This window comes from Pipra filicauda, unplaced genomic scaffold (genome assembly GCF_003945595.2).
Source record: "Pipra filicauda isolate LSUMZ 115617 unplaced genomic scaffold, ASM394559v2 scaffold327_size997775_pilon, whole genome shotgun sequence".
Lineage (NCBI taxonomy): Eukaryota > Metazoa > Chordata > Aves > Passeriformes > Pipridae > Pipra > Pipra filicauda.
The window spans coordinates 512,085-526,878 of NW_024104451.1; the positions used below are offsets into that span (position 1 = coordinate 512,085).

General features: G+C 53.3%; 1 protein-coding gene across 5 annotated transcripts in view; it reads left to right on the top strand.

The window, feature by feature from the left end:
* DLGAP4 (DLG associated protein 4) overlaps nt 1-14,794 on the top strand; it is a 146,373-nt gene that overhangs the window by 35,319 nt on the left and 96,260 nt on the right. Inside the window, exon 1 of one of the 5 annotated variants that reach the window (XM_039383822.1) lies at nt 10,813-10,935. The exons of the other annotated variants lie outside the window; for them this stretch is intronic. The gene's annotated coding sequence lies outside the window, so the exon portion shown is untranslated. Of the gene's footprint in view, nt 1-10,812; nt 10,936-14,794 lie in introns of those variants that run through there. 5 annotated transcript variants of the gene reach the window in all.

The following is a 14,794-nucleotide window of genomic DNA, read 5'->3' on the forward strand; positions in this document are numbered from 1 at the left end:
AGAGCTTTAAGATCCCTCCCAACCCAAAGCATCCTGGGATTCAGTGATTCTGTGGTGCCCAGCGGGTGCTGCTGCCCTGGCTCTGTCCTCAGGAGCCCAGCTCGGCCTGGGGAGCAAGGACAGTGTGGGGCACAGCTCTGAGTCAGGGAACCCCAGCGTCTGAGGAGAGCCCAGGGACAGAGGCACGCATTCCCAGCTGTGTTATCCACCACTCCTCTAGAATGGATCCATCAGGATCAAATGAAGAGTGACACCTGCCCTGTGCCTCTTTTTTGTCACTGTTCTCTTTGTGCTGTAAGTTGGCTACTGTGCCCAGGCATTGGGATGCTTCCCCCTTCCCTACCTGCTAGAAATGGAGCCAGCCTGCAACTGCTGTTTGGGAGTACCCTGTCATCAAAGCAGAGAGGAGGGAGCAAAGTCTGGGGTGGACACACACTCAAAGGGGGAAAGTCTGGCCTACTTGGGTTATTTAACAGGTCTGGGAAGAAGTGGGTGACAACCCACAGCTGGCTGTGCAGGAATTACAGCACTGATTCCACTCCTCCCAGTAACCTAGGTAATTATAGGTACACTTGGGAATATCCAAAAGTGCTTGTGTTTTAAACCCTTTGGAGGTAAGTGAATACAAGGATAATCATCCCTGAGGCTAATCTGCTGGAGCTCCTGCCTCCCAACATGGTTCTCCAGTGTTGGGGTGGTAGATGAGGCTGGAGGTGGAGAAGGAGGAGAGGGAGAGAGAGGAGAAGGAGAGCTGCTGGCACCAGCACACATGACTTCTGTGTTTTGTGCTGTGTTGTTGGTAAACTGGTGGGTCAGGAAGATCCACTGGCCTCAGAGCCAGGTAAATCAGCTGTAAATCCCAGGTAAATCCTAGAATCACAGAATGGTTTGGGTTGGAAAGGACCTTAAAGACCATCTCATTCCACACCCTTGCCATGGGCAGGGACACTTTCCACTAGACCAGGTTGCTCCAAGCCCTGTCCAACCTGGCCTTGAGCCCTGTCAGTGGGAAGCCATTTCCCCTTGTCCTGTCACTCCAGGCCCTTGTCCAAAGTCTCTCTCCAGCTCCACTGGAGCCCCTTTAGGGACTAAAAGGGACTCTGAGTTCTCCCTGGAGCCTTCTCTTCTCCAGGCTGAACAGCCCCACCTCCCTCGGCGGGTTTGACTGAGAACCATCTCTGCATGCTCTTCCCAACAGTGTGGGCTTCCCTCCCAGTAAGATCACAGTCAGGGATTCCTTGCCCTGGGAGGTTCATTCCCAAGCACTGTTTTGCTCTGGGGGCAGCTGGCAGCAGAACCTGCCCCACTTAAACTGGTGAAGGGGTTCATCAGTGAAGGGAGAAACACAGAGGGACCAGCCTTTCTGAACCCCTTGTGCCTGTTATTGCTATAATAAGTTTCAGTCATGTGTCTGAAAGGGCTGAAGGGAAAATCTATTTTTCTCTGTTTTCCAGCTCTGCCTGTGTGACAGAGGCTCTGCAGGCATGGGCTCTGCGGAGACAGAGCTGGTTTTTCCTGGTGTTTGTGTGGGTTTGCACATGGCAACAACAGAGAGAAAAACCTTTTTTTTTATTTTGAAGAAGAAGAAGAAAATATGATGGTAAAAAGCAGTTTGCATTTGCAGGGAAGAGCAGGGAGAGGGTCAGGAACACAGACAGCAATGGAGTGCACTTCATTCTGGCACTATCACAGCGTTGGGCTCTTCCCACACAACCCAGCCCAGGGTTGTTGTGCTCCAAGGACACCCAAAACAGCCCCAACCTGGGCTGCCTGGGCAAGTTCCTTATGGCCAAGGGGAAGCAGGCTGGAATTCTGCAGGGAATTTCTGTGCTAGGAAGGATTAGGGTTTTCAATGCATGGGTCCTCGGGTTGTGCCAGGGTAGGTTTGGATTGGATGTTAGAGGAAATTTCTTTACAGAAAAGGTTGCCATTGTAACAGTCTGCCCAGGGCAATGATGGAGTTACCATCTCTGGAAGTGTTCAAAAAGCATGTGGATGTGGCACTTGGGGACATGTGTTAATGGTGACCATGGTAGTGATGCTGGGTTAGTGGTTGGACTCAATGACCTCAGAAGGCTTTACCAACCTTAATTGTTCTATCCTTTGGGAAGCTGTGATGGCAAAGGGAACGGGGAGGTCAGGCTCTGCCAGAGCACCCGAAGCCGTGCCAGAGCTCTGTGCTGAGCCGGCAGGAGCAGCACCCAGTGCCACCTCAGCACTGGTGGGCTGGTCACTGCTGGGGACGGTGCCACCTCAGTCCCCGGCCCATGTCAGGGCCATGAACTGCTCATGCCAGACTGATCCTCTCCAGTCCTGCCCTGGGAGCCCTGTCCAGGCTTTGGCACATTCCCTGCTCCCTGCCCACCAGGCTGTACCAGCCTGCTGCTCCCTCAGGAAGGCGTTCCCAGCTCTGGTCCATCACATTCCTCCCACGGCTGCTGCATGCGTCACTTTTTTACCCTTCTTCACACAACTGCCCTTCAGATATTTATACAGTGTGATCCTGTTCCCCCTCCAGCATCAGCTTTCTAGGCCATACAAATTAAATTTCTTCAGTCTCTGCCCATAACCCATCCTCTTCAGCCCTGCATCCCTCAGGGCTCAGGATGGGTTTTTCCTTTTCTGTGTGCGATGTGTCTCTTCCTGTAAGAGCCACCCCGGGAATTGTAGGGCACGTTACTACCACAGTGTAAAAATAGGATTAGAAGTCATTTTGTTCAGGGAAAGATTGTTCTGGGCTCCTACCTGCAAACCTTTCCACCGATGGCAGCTCTGTGCCATGTTCCTACACAGATGCTTCCAGCTCTCCAGTCCATGATTGCTCCAGAGCTAACCATGCATGGCCACAACCTTCACCTCCTGCAGCAGCCTCTTGTGCACTGGGGGAATGCATTGGGTGCCCCACAGCTCTGCCCCATGGCTGTGCCCCACAGCTCTGCCGTCTGTGGTGCTGTCGCTCATCCTTGGAATCCAAGCCCAGACAATGCTCCATGACCAGCTGGAAAGGGAAAGGTCAGTGCCTGCCCCACATCTGCCTCAAGTGCCACTGTGGGGCCCCACACATCAGCCAGGGGATGGTCCCTGCCCCACAAGAGGCCCCACTGGAGGTTTTGCCCCACCCTTGAACTGCTCCCCAAGCCCACCTGTTGGTCCCGTGCCCTCGAAGTGTACCCTGACCCCTATATATGGTCTCAAAACTCCTCTGCCCCACATTTAGGGGCCCCAATGCACCCCTGAACCCCATCAGGTCAGGGTGATGGTGTCCCTCAAACCCTCATCTGTGGGTCCCTGCACCCCTCAAATCCACATCTATGGAACCCAGTGCCCCCCTGACCCCCATCTATGGGGTCCAAACCCCCATTTATGGATCTAAACACCCCTCCAATCCCCCATTGATGGGTCCCAACACTCGCTGACCCCCATCTATGGACTCAAACAGCTCCCAAAACCCCATTTATGGGGCCCAAACACCCATCTATGTGTCCAAACTGCCCTCCAAACCTCCACCTATGGGTCTTGATCCCCCCTCCACCCCACACTTGTGAGTCAAGCTCACCCAGACCATGTGCCTCCACAAACCCCCACACACCCAGTTACTCATTGGTGTTGGGACGTCACAGCTTCTGCAGGAACTTCACGTCCTCCACTTCTATGGAGCAGAGTTAAGGGACAGAGCAGGGGAATATATGGGACCTGGATGTGGGGCCTATCCTTCCTGGCTTGTTATGAACCCTGAGTGTCAGTCCTGTTGTACCCATCAGGATGCCCTTCTGGTGCCCCTGGGGTAGCCCCTCACCTGAGCTGTCACCAGTGTGTGAGCCCAGTGCCCCCATGCCCTGTGAACATCCCACTGTGGGCACAGCAGAGGCTTCTCCATTCTGCTGGACACCCCAGGTTGGTGACCCAGGGCTGATATGGGGTGCCCAAGGGAAGATGGGATGCTCATCCCTGGAGCCACAATTCCAGATCAGCGATTTGCTTGGAAGCACCTGGGAGAGGGGAGAAGAGCTTGTAGGAGACAGGACTGCAAGAGGTCAACGTTGCATTGGTGTGTCCTTCACCACTCCATAATGCCTCCCTGGAATGACTGGGATTGACTCCCAGTCATTGACTCCCTGGAATGACTGCAGTCCCTGTCCTGGTCCCCTGCCACGCTGGCAGAGATCCTGGCTACCACCACCACTCCCCAGCTGCTGTGGTGACCGCAGAGTGACCTCCTGGGAGAAATTTGGGGGTTCCCATCAACCAAAAAGGTTTCCGTAATTCCTGCATCAATAATTCCTGGGGTTTGTCTGTATATTCTGTCAGTCTGTGTGTTCATCCAGAACTGCTCCAGGGGCAAGGGAGCTGTTTTGGAGCTTGGGGACCTGTTGTGGAGAAGGGCATGAGCTGTACCATACCTCCAGCTGGGGGGGTTTGCACCCGCCATGGCCCAATCCCTCCTCTTGAAGGATTCTGTTCTCCCATGATGTCTCCTTATGTTTTTCTCCCTCTGTGTGCCTGCTTGGGCATCTCTTGGTTGTTGCCTGCAGGATGTCTGGGGTCTGCATGAGGACTGGGGAGGATCACTCCATCCTTTAGCATCCTTCATCCTTCCTTCACCTACATTTCTTACTGGGGATCAGGACTAGGGAGGATCCTCTGGGATCCCTTCATGCTCCCTTCACCTCCAATGCTTACTGGGGCCAAATACCCCCCTTCCGTGGGCAGCGTCACTCACCTCTGGCCGTGTGGGACTGGACATGGCTCACACGGACAGGACAAGCCACAGAGACTGCCCAAGCAGCCAGGCAAGAGAGGACGCTGCGTTCAGCCAGTGCTGCGGGGGTCTGGTGAGTCCCAGCCTGGGACTGACAAGCCATGGTTGGGAGCACCCCCTGTTCTGAGGGTCCCCCAGCTCCCAGCAGGCAGGGAAGGTTCACCAGTGCTCAGTCCGCATCACAACCCCAGGTCAGTGGACTCTGACAAGGCTCAGGGTGCCCATCTCCAAGACCCACAGTCCTGCTGGTGCCTGCCCAGCCCGACAGGGACAGCCCTGGACCTGCCACCAGCAGAGTGCCCTGCGGTGCCCTGGGCTCCCACAGCCATCCCCCCATTCCCATCCTACCCTGTGGTGTCCTGGGCTCTCATAGCCATTTCACTCATCCCCCCCATCCTATCCTGTGTTCCCCTGGGCTCCCACAGCCAAACCAACCCCCCCATCCCATCCTGCAGTGCCCCGTGCTCCTATGTCATTCCTCCCCATCCCACTGTGCCTCTTCCACCCTCCACCAGCCCTCAGGGATCTTAGGTGTTCAAAGTCACTGAAATGACACCGTGTCACCATCTCTCTTTCATCCCTGGCGTCTCCATGTGTTTCACTTGGAAAGGGTGGATATTAAAACCTTCCCACAAGGGATGAGGAAAGGATTGCAGGGGTTGAGTTAACCGTGCAGCTCCCTGTGCAGCCTCCCTTGGAGCCAGAACAGGCTGGGTCAAGCTGCCCAAACAGGGACACACAGACCAGCTTGTGGGGCTTGAGCAGTTTGTCAAAGCGTTGAAACCAATTAAGTACTAATTAACTGAGATACTCTGAAATGTTTCTGTCACAGCAGGCTCTTGCATCCCAGAGCCTGCCTTGACTTATATTCACTCTTTCCATCCAGGCAGTTGCTCCATGAATCCTTTGCAGCCTTGTGTTGCATACTCAACCTGTGGGCTGATGGATCCAATGGGAGCAAGGCCCTATTTGAGAAGGGGATCAAGTGTGTTTAGAACCGGAGGGTTGTGTTGAGCTGAGTGGGAATGCAGCACATGCATGGGAGTGGGCCACATGCCCACTATGGCCAGTAGGGCACTGGTGAGATCCCAAGGCACCTGCAGGACCTGCCTTGGCTGCCTAGCTCTCCTTGGGGACACAAGCAGAGCAAGGTGCCTCAGAGAGCCAACGTGCCTCTGGGTCCAGCAGGGACTCCCCCGTGCTGGATGATGATGTGGGTCTGGGGTGTCCCTGGGGGACTCAGTGAGTGCTTGTCACCCTCAGCCTTGCCTTGCACCGGCGCATCTGCACCCTGTAGGACCTCCGGAACCCTCGTGCTTCCATCCTCTTTTCCCTTGAAGGAGAAATCTCAGCAGGATTTGTCCTCTTTAAATGTGAAAGACTCTGCTGGGCCTTGAAACGTCTCTGCCTTCCCCTGCTCACATCAGCTCCAAGAGCTCCTTTGATGTCTCTGTTTAATTCCATTAGTGATGCCAGGGAGGTTCCTGCCTGCTGGAAAGGGAAGGGTTACCTCCTTGATGTCTGCGTAAGCCTTTGGAAAGCCTTTGGAGTTGGGGACATTAATCCTGAAATGAAAAAAACTACATGGACAGGGCTGACTGGAAAAGGAAACCATTAAATTACTAGGAAGGCAGCACGTTTGGGGAGGGCAGGGAACTGGGGGAGCACATGTGGAGCTCAGAGCCCAAGGACAGCATGGAGGGGATAGGATGTGTTTCCAAGCTCCTTGGGTTGATTCTAATCTCAGTGTAGTATTTTACTTGGCAGTGAGGCTGCCGGGTGATCCCTGTCATGCCAGACCTGAATCCCTCTGGATTTCCAAGTTGTGGTTCAGCCTCTCCAGGTTTCTTTCCCTGCCACTTGTGCATTTCTGCTCCAGGGATAAGAGCAAAGAGAAATCCTGTTTCCCAAGCTTTGGCAAAGCTGTCAGCCTCAACGGGAAAAGCACAGCGTGAGAGTAAGAAGTAGAAGCCCAGAGATCTGGATTTCCAGTGCTCAAACTGGCAGGACACAGCAAGCCCAGTCTCTGCAGGGCACAGCCTGGAAAAGCTGCCTGATGGGAACATCCCGAGCAGGACAGTGGGTCTCCATCCCTTTGATGGGACAGTTTCACCATCCTTGGCTTCTATTCAGACATAAAGCATCACTTCCAGGGGCGAGAGAAACACATCAGTCCACATGCATGGAAGAGGGAGAGGGGATTTTCCACAAGGCTAGTGTAGGATAACGACTGGTTTACTCATTATAATCTGATGTGTGCCCCCAGCTCCTCCCTAGTGGGAACAGTGTGCATGGATGCCCATGTTGGCACCACAGCATCCAATCCCAGGGTATGTGGTTTTCCAAGTGTCTGGAGGAAGCTCCTCTGCCCAGGAGGACATTGTCCCAGGCACCTTGGTCAAGAAGGACACTGCCAGGGTAGGGGTGAGCTGGGCTCAGGCTTGGGCATGGGATGGATTTCAGTAGGGAATGGGCACTAGGAGAGAACCAAAGGCTGTCCATGGAAGAACCTCACGGAAGTTGGGGACATCTCGCAGGAGCAGGATCCTTCAGAGGCACATGTTGAGCATCTGTGAGGACCTGCCACATCCATCAGGTGATGTGAGCGGAGCTGGGGATGGGCTGTGGAGCTGGGCTGAGCCCCAGCCCTGCTGAGGACAGACATGACCCAACAGTGCTGCCCAGCTCCATCCTCTCCCACATGGATCAGCCTCTCTGGTACCCATCCATGCCACGGCTGCCACCCGCTCGAGGGACACATTGACAACACCGACTGCCTTCTGTCCAGCTATGCCACTGGCAGCCACTGCCCTTCAGACTGGGGCGGAGCTGGTGGCACAGTGACACCAGCCTGGGTTGGTCCCTGGGTAGCACTGGGGATGCCTGAAGGACATCCCTCCAGAGGCCAGGCTAGCGCTGGTCAGAGAAACGCTTCTCATTCTCAGAGACAGAAACTGCCCCACAATAAAGCCAGTTAAATTTTACAGACATCTAAAAATTTAATTCTAGTATGATCTCCATTGCCAGAGCCAGAAGTTCCTGATAAATATTTTATTTTCCTCCAAGTAAAGAGGCTTTGGGATAATTAAAGCCAGCAATGAATCCTTCTCTCCTTTGAGCAGAGGTGAGGCCATGGCTTGTCCCCAGCTCTAGCATTCCCAGCACGTCAAGGCAGGGAGATGCTTCCTTTATGGAGCCATCTGGCAACTCAGGCTCTGAGGGTAATGGGAGAATTTAGCTGGTAGCAGCAACATTTGAAGAAGGACGAATGGAAGGCAGGTGAGGAGGTCATGGCTTTCCCCTTGAAGGGTCAATTTTTCCTTCAGTGGAATAAGTTGCCACTTTCCTGGTCACTTGGAGATTTGCCATGTCCCTCATCCTTTGTAGACAGTTACCACTCTCTTCACAGTACAGGGTTTTTTTTTTTTTCAAAGCCCATGGCAGTTGATGGGAAATACAGAAGGAATTGGAGATGGCACAGGTGGGACTTTGGATAGGGAAAGCTCTTCTCACCTGGCTAGGGCAGGGAAGGGTTTTCTGTGGATTCGTGGCTGAGGTTCCTTACCAGGTAACTGAGCAACAGTAGCTACAGGAAGATGGATGTGGAAGAAGCAGGTGTTCAAAGAGTCTGTGTGCCTGGGCTTCATGGAACCTGGCCAAGTGTAATGGTTTTGTCATAGAGCAAGTGGCTGCACTGAGCGGAGAGATGATGCGATCAGAAACATCGGGAGAAGCCTCTGGGAGAGCTGGGGGTGTTCAGCCTGGAGAAGAGAAGGCTCCCAGAACTATGAGCCTGTTCCAGTGCTAAAGTGGTTCCAAGGGAGCTGGAGAGGGACTTGGGACAAGGGCCTGGAGTGACAGGACAAGGGGAAATGGCTTCCCACTGCCAGAGGTCAGGGTCACATGGGATACTGGGAAGAAATTCTTCCCTGTGAGGGTGGGGAGGCTCTGGCACAAGTTGTCCAGGGAAGCTGTGGCTGCCCCATCCCTGCAAGTGTTCAAGGCCAGGTTGGACGGGGCTTGAAGCAACCTGGGCTAGTGGAAGGTGTCCCTGCCCAGGGCAGGGGGTGAAACTGGATGATCCCTCCCAACCCAAAGCATTCTGGGATTCTATGAAAACCAGTCATCTTCCAATCACCCCACTGTCAGGCTGTGCCAGGGGAGGTGAGTGCAGGCTGCCAGGGATGGGTGGATGGATGGCAGGGATGGGCAGATGGCAGGGATGGGCAGATGGCAGGGATGGGCAGATGGCAGGAATGGCTGGAAGGCCTCCACTGTCACCTCCTCACACATCACTCAAACTCAGGGCATGGAGAAAAACCAGGCCTCTGGGCTGTGACCCTGCAGGCAAACCAGACACCCAGCCAGCAGTCCCCATCTTCCACTGGACTTTCCTCTCTCCCCACCTGTCCCTCTCAGCGTCCACCCAGTGACATCCCCAGAGCTGTCACAGCTCTGTCACTGGGGAGGTGGCAGACCCCTCAGACTGGTCCCCATGAGCAGACAGCTGAGGATGGCAGAGCCGTCCCCCTAGTCCATGGCTGTGCAGAGCCAGCTGTGTGCTCTGATGGGGCTTTTTCTTTCAACTTTTTTTACTTTTTTGGCTCTCTAGGATACTGCTTGTAAAAACAGCCATAAAGAAGTTAAAAAGCAATGTGCTGGCTCAGAGGAGTCGTTCAATATCCTTATTAAATATCCACAGTGCTCGAGCTGTAACAGCTCTTGGTGCTCAGAGGACACCTTTCATCTCACAAGTTCGAGGCACTTTACAGGCACTAATGAATTAAACTTCATAACAGCCTCGCACGCAGAGCCCCACACACCAATTATTCATCTGTGTGCACAATACTGGCATTAAATAAAAATAATAAGCTGCTTAATTTTGCCTCGCCTCTGGCCTCGGAATTGCCTCCGAGCTGATTTCAATTCTTTGCCATCCATTCAGTGCTAATGGTCCCTAGTTTTCATGTGCAGGGGGAGGTGAGCAGGGATTTGCTGCAGGTTTGTCAGTGAGGGTCTGAGCAGGATTATGGGGGGGCTTCACTTTGCTCTGCTCTGCTCCAGCCAAGCCCCAAGTCTGAAGTCCTTGCCCTGGCCCAGGTGAGCTCTTACCAGGTGAATCATTTCATGTGAGTCTTAGGAGTGTCCTGTCCAGGGCCAGGAGCTGGACTCGATGATGCTCACAGGTCTCTTCCAACTCAGGATAACTGTGATTCTGTGATTCTGTGATTCCATGATTTTATGATTCTGTGCTTTTTCCCCCCTTACACAGGAGCAGATTCCCTAGGACAGTACTGAGAGGCACAGAGGGAACTGGTTTGGGTTGGGCCACAGTGACCCTTCTGAACGAAGTAAAACCCAAAAATTCCACTCTGAAGTGTTTAATCCAGCGGAACCTGAAGACCCTCATGCCCCTAGGCATTCTCTGATCCTCCTGCTGATGCTCACTTTCTTTTCATTTGTGAGGTTTCAATGTTAAACCCAAAACCTTGCAGTTTCAGTCCAGCATGTTTAATGTTGAAGTGCAGAAGATCGGCCAGTCCAACACACCTACCACAGCAGAAGTCACTTCAAATCAACAAAATCCATTTCAAATTGAGCCACCTCTCCCCAGTTTTTGTCCTGTATTTAATGAAAGCAATCAGATTCAGTGTCTCCACACCAATTGTTCTCCCTTGGTCAGGGCACGCTCTAGGAAGGTGTCACCTTGCTTCGATCACAGCAGTAGCACCTTCCTGGAGGCACTTGCAGAAATACTGGGAGGCTGAGAGAGGGGAGTGCAGTCTGTGGGTCAGGCAGAAGGTCCTTGTCCCAACTCCTGAGCGCCAAGGGAGTTTGTGTTGGCTCTGGGAGGAGGGAGCTGAAGGCTGAATGCAGCGGGGATGTGACTGGGTAGCTCTTAGAAGGAAATTTCATAGAATCATGGAATCATTAAGGTGGGAAAAGCCCTCTAAGATCAAGTCCGACCATTATCTCAGTACTGCCAAGCCCACCCTAAACCATGTCCCCAAGTGCCACATCTACATATCTTTTAAATCCCTTCAGGGCCGATGACTCCACCTCTGCCCTGGGCAGCCTGTGCTGGTATCTGCCTTTCCATGAAGAATGTCCCAATCTCCTGCAAAGAAACCATGAACTGTCTTGCCTCGGTTGTCAGGATCAAGTCACTGGTACAGGTGAGGATGAAAGCAATAACTGGAAGACTTTCCCAGCAATTCGGAAGCGAGGTGCCCACCATCCCATGTCCATGCCCGGCCAGTGTAGAGCCACTGGGAGAATGGGCACTGATGGCACCAAGCACCAAGGCCACAGGGCACCAATGCCACAGCATGTCAGTCCCAGCCCCAAGGGATGTGGCACCCTGAGAAGTGGGGAAGCACAAATGGTTGGTGTCTGTCCATGCCCTTGTGCCCTGTAGATCATCAGCCTGTGCTGGAAACTGGGATGGTTGAGACACACAGCTGGCAAGTTCCTGGGACAGCTGCCATTACTGGCCAGCATGGGCTGGTGAGGAGGAGTGTGGATATCATGGGTATCTGCCCATGCAACCAGGGGCTGCTGGAGCTGCTCCAGGGAGAGCAGAGTAGGATGGGCCATGAGCCAGAGCCACCTGTGATGGGACCCAGATTTCAGCAGAGCTCTGGCATCCCAGATCAGGGTCAGGCTGTGTCCCCAGGCACCTCGCACAGTCCTGGGCTGTAAAGGTGGACACATGTTCCTAGTGGAAGGTATCCCTACCTATGAAAGGGAGCTGGAATGAGAGGAGCTTTAAGGTCCCTTTAAACCCAATCCATTCTGTCATACACAGGTGTGCTCTGTGCCATCAGCCTCGTGGTGACAGCAGAGATGTGACATGGAGGCATCCCTGTTCCATCCCCTACAGGGATCCCCCACATCTGTGGGGATGGAGTTTACCCCAAAAGCAGCAATGGCAGCTGTGGGGATGTTTGCCCTTTCCCAGGAGGGTGACCAGCCCAGGCTGGCAGCAGGGTGGCAGGACCAGCCCTCTGCAGCCACAGGACAGCTCCTCACAGCCAGCCAGGCCATGGGGTCCTGCCCTCTGAGCCACTGGGGGCAATTCCTGGGGACACTGGGGTTGGGCCCTCTCATCCTTACCTGAGTATCCCCCCTCCCCCCTGGTTTCCATGGCATGTTTTTGGGTGGTAGTTACAAGGATGCTGCTGTTGAATTCAGCACTGTATTCATTTGTGCTGAGGACACCGTCTTCACACTGGCAATAACTACAGCAATGAACACACAGTAAAATAAATCTCCAGTTGGAGCCCAAGTCTAGAGACTTGGAAAGGAGAAAATTAGAGGCAGAAAATCCCAGGAGCTGTGTCTTTTTCAAGGATGTACAAAAATGCTTATTGCCAGGTATGTGCCATCTTCTCCCTGTGATCTGGAGGCTACAGGTGTCTGATGTGCTCCTGAGCAGTGTCTGGAAGGAGAGGTACAGCAGGGATTGGGTTGCCAGGAGCTCACAACCAAACCAGTCAGGAAGCAGATCCCAGAGGGATGCTGAGCCCCCCCCCAGAGGCAGGGACTCGGGGGCAACAGCCCTGAGACACCGAGAGCCTGGGCTGTGCCTGGGTACTGTGAGATCACCGAGGCAGGAAAGTAATGGCAGCAAGAAGGCAGAGCAGATGTGCAGGAATATGTGCCAGGGGTCAGCAATGGAGGGGTAGGAAGGTGTGCTGGAGGGGTTAGTGACTGCTTGTGCCTCCAGCTCCTAAAGCCTCATGCCAGGAATCCCAGATGCCACAACTCTTATGCTCACCACATGACCTTGGGACAAACGATCTTCCCGGTGTCCCCAACCTGTGCAGGAGACGAAGACAGTCCCCTGTTTATATCCAAGACCCAGAGATGGAGTCACCAGGGCTCTGCTCCCAGGGTGTGGGACTGCCTGTGGGCACACCAGGGATGAGCCGGCAGCTCCCTTGGTATGGAGCAGATGTGTGTCCCTGGGCTGGTGTGGAAACAGGCTCATGGGTACCACCTGGGGGGGTGTGTGTCATCCTTGTCACAGGGCTCTGTTGGCCCATGGGGATCACGGGCTGGAGCTGGAGCTGGGACTGGACCTCTATGCTCTGCTCGGGCTGGACCCCTCTGCTGTGCCTCACAGGAGCCACAGGCAGAATCTAAGGAATGCTGGGGACCAGAGCCCCAAATGACATCTTGATCTTACCTGATCACTTCCACGTCACTGACCAGAAATCAGAATTATTTCTATGACTTTCTGAGCATAAAGAAAAGTGGCTGGGAGTTGGGAGCAGGAGTGTGAGCAGAGGGTGAGTGTGTGTGGAAAGAGCATGAGATTAATTACAGGAGCAACAACTACGAGTGTTGATAAATCCCTCCCATTAGGAGCATGCCTGTGGTCCTGTAAGTATCTGCCATTCTCAAGCTGGGATGAATGAACCAGCTAATTGTTCGCTGTGCTGAAAGCAATCCTCAGGGAGCAGCACATGCCATGGAATGAGTCAGCTCTGTGCTGGCAGGGTTGTTATCAAATATTAGAATATTTAGCTGGACGATTCCTACCCAAGTTCAGTGGTGACAGAGAAGGGTGTTATTTTCATCAATGTAGAAAGAAAGAAAGACATCAGATACTGTTTGTTTCCTGATAAGTGGAGATCTGGCAAAAAAGAGGATCGTTTCACTCGTTAGTGCACTTGTGAAATGAGTCATGTGTGCTTCAGCACTGCTTCCAAAAACTTAATTGAAAGTTCTGGTGTCTGTTGTTGTACGGGGAGAACCATGTGCTAGCGAAAGACAGGGCTTATTTTTAAAGTCCGGAACGATTATAACAGCATCAAATCCCAACTGTTGTGGCAAGGTGTTTGGAGAGCAGGGATAAATCTAGGAGTTTCTGCTGTACGGAGAGCAAAAACCTGAACACAACAACACAAGAGGAGAGACTGTTAGCAGGAACTGGCTTCGCTGAGCTATTTGATGGTGGGGAATGGTCAGTGCCAAACGGTCTGTTAAGGATGGTGGGACAATGGCACAGGTTGCCCAGAGCAGCTCTGGCTGCCCAGTCCCTGGAAGTGTTCAAGGCCAGGTTGGACGAGCCTTGTATCAACCTGGTCTAGTGGAAGGTGTCCCTGCCCATGGCAGGGCAAGTAACAAGATGGTCTGTAAGTTCCCTTTCAACCCAAACCACTCTGACTCTGATTAAGGGCAGCCCCTCCAGCAGAGGAATGAATGTGGGATACAGCCTGTTGCTTGCCAGGTGCTTGTGCTGCCAGCAGTGCAGGTGCTAGCCCATCTTTGATGGTCCTGGTTAATCATCCCATGCCATCTCATTCATCCCTTTTTGTTATTATTTGCAAAACTCTCTTGGCTGGAGAATAAAATCAGTGAATAACATGCTGGGAAACAAACATCCTGGTGACACCAGGCTCCGGCAACGCCTGAGCCGAGCCACAGATCCGCAGAGCACAGCACTGGGAACAGTGCTCTCCGGATCCTTGTGGAAAAGCTTTATGGAGAGGAGCCAGGGTCCTTCTGTGACCGTCTCATCCCAGACTGCCTGCAATCACCATGGGGAGGCTGGGAAGCAGCCTTTGCACCATGATTCAATGGAAGCAAACAGCGTAACATTCCAGCACCACCAGAGCACAGGGTGTTGGGTGAGGAGAGCGAGGAGGGGAGGGGGATGTTTGTGCAGCCTCATCCCAGAGAGACTGAGCCCCCTTCCATCTGCTGGAGGGGGCCACATGGACACAGTCTGCCAAGCACAAGGGTCACAAGGAGCTCTATTTATTTGGCTGTGAAGTTGCAGAGGGTTTGCTCTTGCAGTTTTTCCCTGGAAGTGTCCAAGACCAGGCTGGATGGAGCTTGGAGCAACCTGTTTTAGTGGGAGGTGTCCCTGTCCGTGGCAGGGGGTTGGAATGAGTGGTCTGTGATTCTGTGATTTAGCTGGGATTTCAGTTTTGTTAGATTGCTGAGTGCTTCATCACTGACATGGGAACCCCAGTACTGCTCACACCTCTCCCATGCCTCCTCTACCCACTATTCCATGTTTAG